The 5,774-nt window shown below is 44.3% G+C and overlaps 1 pseudogene; it reads right to left on the reverse strand.

The window, feature by feature from the left end:
• Positions 1 to 915: 915 nt before the first annotated feature.
• LOC103090638 (elongation factor 1-alpha 1-like) overlaps positions 916 to 5,774 on the reverse strand; it is a 31,625-nt pseudogene continuing 26,766 nt past the window's right edge.

A 5,774-nucleotide genomic window follows, 5' to 3' on the forward strand; every position in this document is an offset into this window, starting at 1 on the left:
GTAATGCATTAGAATCATTCCGAAGCCAACCTCCTCCCCAGTCCGTGGAAAAACTGTCTTCCACGAAACCAGTCCCTGGTGCCGAAAAGGCTGGGGACCACTGCCTTAGAGACTTTAGTCAGTAGTAAAATCTGCTTTCCTTTTCTATCTACAGCTATTTGAACCTGATAAAAACCCTTAGCACTTTGTTGTCTAATTTGTAACTGAACTTGGGGTTTTAGTTCCGGTTCCCAACACATGTAAGTGGCATAGGAATTTAGTATTTGGACAAAATTAAGCAAATAGGTTGATCTGACCCTTCTCCAGCTATAATGAAATCACCATTTACTTCAGTTGGATAGGCAGACCTGTTGGAGGCAAACTCATGTATATATATGTTATATATATGTATGTATATATGTTATTATAGTGCCCAAAGTTTTAACATAATTGTCAACTACTAGGTCTTTTAGAGAATATATATAGATTCTCTTGCCTGGGCAGACACCTGGAGCGGCCTATCATACAATATTTCAAAGGGGCTTAATTTAAGCCTGCTCTGGGAGCCATGGATCTGTAACAGAACAACTGACAAGGCCTTATCCCAAGTTAAATTAGTATTCATTTTCTCAGTTTTTCTGTCAATTGTGGTGTCCAGGATGAATGTAATTCCAATGCCTTAATCCAAATCAGGGGATAATTTCCTTAAGACGGGCTTTAACCAATTAAAAGGTACTGATGTTAAAAACTTAAAACTGGCACACACAAAACAAAGGGCCCACAAAACATTCTCCTTTCCTTCTGAAGGCTTTACGATGCATTGTTATCATTAACCAGTCTTACTATTAAACTTAAATGACCAATTGAGACAAACAGTTCTGAGACCGTTACTCCACAACTGATTAAGACTGGAGTGGCAGGTATTGGGGCTAATATTCATTTAGGCTTCTGAGCTTTCTGGGCAAACTTGGTGACTTTGCCAGCTCCAGCTGCCTTCTTGGCCACTGCTTTGAAGACACCAGTCTTCAAACAGCAACAGTCAGTCATGTCAAGAACAGAAAAATGACCCAGAAGAAAACAGTCAGAAGCTCTCAACATACATGGGCTTTTTCCAGGAACCGTACCAACGATGGCAGCATCACCAGATTTCAAGAATTTGGGGTCATCTTTCAGCTTCTTCCCAGGATGACGATCAATCTTCTCCTTCAGCTCAGCAAACTTGCAAAAAGCAATGTGAGCTGTGTGACAGTCCAGCACGGGAACATATCCAGCACCGATCTGACCTGGATGGTGACCTGAGCTGTGAAGCCAGCTGCTTCCAATGGTGGGTCATTTTTGCTGTCACCAGCCATGTTGCTGTGATGAACATCTTTGACAGGCACCTTCTTGACACTGAAGCCCACATTGTCCCCAGGAAGGGCTTTACTCAAAGCTTCATGGTGCATTTCAACATACTTTACTTCAGTTGTAAAGTTGACTGGTACAAAGGTTACCACCATGCCAGGTTTTGAGAACACCAGACTCCAATAGACCCACAGGGATAGTACCAATACCACCAATTATGTAGACACCCTGGAGAGGCAGGCGCAAGGGCTGGTCAGTTGGACGAGTTGGTGGCAAGATGCAATCCAGAACTTCAAGCAGCATAATTCCACGGGCATTGTCATCTTTATGGACGGCTTTCCATCCCTTGAACAAGGCATGTTAGCACTTGGCTCAAGCATGTCGTCACCATTCCAGCCAGAAATTGGCACAAATGCTGTGCCAGGGTTGTAACCAATTTTCTTAATGTAGGTGCTGACTTCCTTAACAATTCCCTGATATCTCTTCCGGCTTCAGAGTGGCTCAGTGGAACCCATTTTGTTGTTAACCCCATCAATTAGTTGTTTCACACCCAGAGTGTTAGCCAGAAGGGCATGCTCACGGATTTGCCCATTCTTGGAGATACCTACTTCAAATTCATCAACACCAGTAGCAACAATCAGGACAGCACAGTCAGCCTGAGATGTGCCTATAATCATGTTTTTGATCAAGTCTGTGTCCTGGGTTATCAATGATGGTTACATAGTACTTGCTGGTCTCCAATTTCCACAGGGAGATGTCAATGGTGAAACCATACTCATGTTCAGCTTTCAGTTTGTCCAAGACTCAGGCATACTCTTCAGAGACTTTCTGCCCAGGTGGGATATGCTTCCACACATCCTGAAAAAAGTGTCCACTATCATTAACAGGTATCTGAAATTTCCTACAGCTCAAGACATTTGCATCCAGTCCTCAGTGGTGCAAGTTTCTCTGTATTGGATCCCCATCTGGGGAGGTTCAACAGCAGCCTTTGCGTTATTTTTAGCACAAATCATGCAATTCTGAGTGACTCACTGGATAGTCTTTTGTAGGTTAGGCCCCATGATATATTTGAGTCCATTGTAAGGTGGCATCTCTCCCATAGTGGGTACTATTATCCATGTGCTGCAGCACAGTGTCCCAGATCACCTCAGGGATCAAACCAACTGTGCACTACATTCCCAGCCTGGCAAGGTGAGATCTAAGTGAAATCAGCTCTTGTCCTTCTTTGTCCTTTCTGAATACACTGGCTGGTATTTAGACAAATCAATCTGTGGGAGAAGTGATCCTCTTGCCTCAGAGCATACGGTTTTAGATTAGGTGTCCCAGCATTCTTTTCTAATGGGATTCCTATTGGCCATGTGTTTTTGGCCTTCTCTGGGTTGCAGTTAGCACATACTCTGGCCTTACCTTTTCCTAGACCTCTGGGGGAAAGAGCTCTGTCTCTTTTCCTGGGGTTTTCATGAGCATCACCTGTAGGGTTAAAGTGTGTTCTGGTGAGACTCTGATGTCAAGCTGTTCTAGTGAAAAACTTCAGGGTGAGGTCTATCAGACTGTTCATCAGCTCATTCCTCACTCAATTTCACCGAGGGCTCCTGTAGGGAATAGGCACCTCAAGTCCAAGGGAGCCCCTGGGCCTCTTCATTCAGAGTGTTTCTATCTGTCTACCATGAGAGGCTCTCATCTTTTACTGTTTTCCTTCTTATGTTTTAGACTAGGGCAATCTGTTTTCCAATGTTCTTCCTTACAGTAGGTGCATTGCTCCTCTTCAATGGTGGCTTCCCTCTCTTCAGGTCACTGGGAATCCAATGTCACTGCCAAAAAAGTGGCATTTCATTTCATTTTGCACCTTCCTTCTTCTGTTGTTGTTCCCTGCTCAACACTTTAAAAGCAAATCTTCCCATTGAGAAGGGTTCATTCCAAATGCATCATCTAATCTTTGCAACTTTCTCCTGATACCTGAGGCACTTTGCTCAAAAAAGATCAAATTTACCATTCTAATGTTTTCAGGGGCCCTGGAATCTGCATTAGTATAATGTCTGTAGGCCTGATAAATCTCTTCCAAAAATTTGGAGGTGTCTTCATTTGCTGAACTTCTTGAATTTTGTTCAAACTATTGCTTTGGATCTCCTTTCAAAGCCCTGCCAAGATGCACCAAAAACCAGTGCCCTAATAAGTGTACTCCTCCCTCACTGGGGTCCCAATTTGGTTCAGCTGTGGGTTCTGCTAAGTAGGCTTCAAGTGTAGAGGATCCTCCCTGTAAAGGAGGGTTGCAATCTTTCCAATTAAACGAGTCTGAGAAACCCAGCTGGCTGGTCATTGGCATTTAAGCCCCCTATGAGATAAGGGCATAAGGGAAATTTCCCTGCCCTGGGAGTGACTCCTGGCCCAAACTGAGTGCCTGTCAGGTCTTAGATGATGATATCAGACCAAGACCCTGTGCCCAAGGAACTAACACAGGTTTTCTAAGTGGTCCCTATAAGGAAGGGCAGTCCTGAGCCTCAGTGTCGGGACTGGGGACGGGTAAGAATGAAAGGTGGAGGAAGGGGTGGATATATCGGAGTGACTGGAACAGCTAGTTCAGGTGGAGGAGTTAAAGTTTGAAGCAACATATCCTCACTCTCGTCCCCTTTTCTTATTTTCCCTGATGTAATAGCACAAATGTTTATACATAAAGAATTCCATCATTCTTCCCCTCTTCTTCACAGACTAGCCACCATAAAACCATAGATAGCAATTGATCACGTCCAACTATTAAAAGGATGCCTTTTTGCCTTGACATCTACCAACTGGGCTGAATTCTGGGCTGAGGTTTTGGTGATTTTAGGAATCGAGTGGAACCTTTCTCTTCTCCCTGTAAATATCCCACAGATAGGTGTTTTTTATTTTTCTATTCCTTTCCTTCATTTGACATCAGTAAAAGTTTTAAATATCACAAAATTTATTTGGCTGTAAGTGGAGAAACAGTACCCAACAAAATGAAACAAAAAACTCAAGGGACAACCAAAATCCTAAATAAACCCCCAAGTTTGGTCTCAGGGTTTTACATATGCCAACAACACAGGAGACCGCAAACAACGTAATTGACACAGCAAGGGTAGCAGTACATGGTGCACAGGGTCCCAAAATAACCCTGCATAAACCCCTTGTGGAGATCGTGATAGGTACTGGACCACACATTTTTACAATAAAATATCATCTTCTCACTCATGCGTTCACGGCTTTAATCAGATCACTTACCCAAAATGCAACTCAGAGGATTTTCTTTAGGGATAGTTGAAATATTCCCCATTTTTAAAGACAAATTCAAGACAAAACACAAATGGAACACACAAATGCTAGCATCCAAAGAAACAAACTAACCAGTTCACAAATAGGCTAAAGTCTAACAACTCTTTCCTCTCTCCAACAGGGTAACACACTCAAATACAAAACAAACTGACTTATTCCAGAGAAAAAGCCCCAAATGGAGAGGAAATAAAGTTCTGGCTGTACACACCAGAGTGACTTACCCTACTATATGTAGCCCATTGTCTCCCAAATGTCGATTCCTTGATCCAACTGCCAAGCAGGGGAGCAGCAGGTATTGCTTCAGGGTATTTTGAAGGGCAGGTCCTCCGAATAAGTGGTCCCAGCAGCTGCTAAGGCCTAGCCCAAAACTTCCCAAGTGGAGCTGGCTGGCCATGAGCAGTAAGGCTCCTGGATGGCTCCTCAAAATTTGTTACCAGGGCTTCCCTGGTGGCGCAGTGGTTGAGAGTCTGCCTGCCGATGCAGGTCCCGGTCCGGGAAGATCCCACATGCCGCGGAGCGGCTGGGCCCGTGAGCCACGGCGGCTGAGCCTGCGCGTCCGGAGCCTGTGCTCCGCAACGGGAGAGGCCACAACAGTGAGAGGCCCGCGTACCGCAAAAAAAAAAAAAATTGTTACCGAGTCCAAGCTTGTACTGCTCGCTGCAATACAGGCCAAAAAATCAAGAGAAGAGTTATTGGGGCTTTATTCAGAAAGCCAGCAGACCAAGAATATGGTAGACTAGCGTCCGAAAGAACCATCTTGCCTGAGTTAGAATTCAGGATTCCTTTATACTAAAAGGGGAGGGAGTAAAGCCAAACATTTCCTGGTTCCCGTCAGCCTCCGGAGGGGATGTGTTAATTTCAGCCTTCCTGCAGTCATGCACAGGTGGATCTGGTCAGGATGTTTCCTGTGAGCTAAACAAAGGTATTTTAACTTAATGCTCATTACCTCGGTGGCAGGATTCCCAGAGATGGGCCATTATGTATAATTTAAGCTCATAGGCAACATCCCCTTAGTGATTAACTTGTAATAGAGTACAAGAGTCTTCCCTATTAAAAGTCATAGACATGTGTAAGGGCCTTGAGACACCAAGGGGCTGAGCAATTTGATGAACAGCAGGAACACAAGTGTGGGGAGCAGAGCAAGTTAGGGAAATGGGGAAAGA

The sequence above is a fragment of the Lipotes vexillifer genome, unplaced genomic scaffold (assembly GCF_000442215.2).
Source record: "Lipotes vexillifer unplaced genomic scaffold, Lipotes_vexillifer_v1.1 scaffold343, whole genome shotgun sequence".
NCBI classification, from domain to species: domain Eukaryota; kingdom Metazoa; phylum Chordata; class Mammalia; order Artiodactyla; family Lipotidae; genus Lipotes; species Lipotes vexillifer.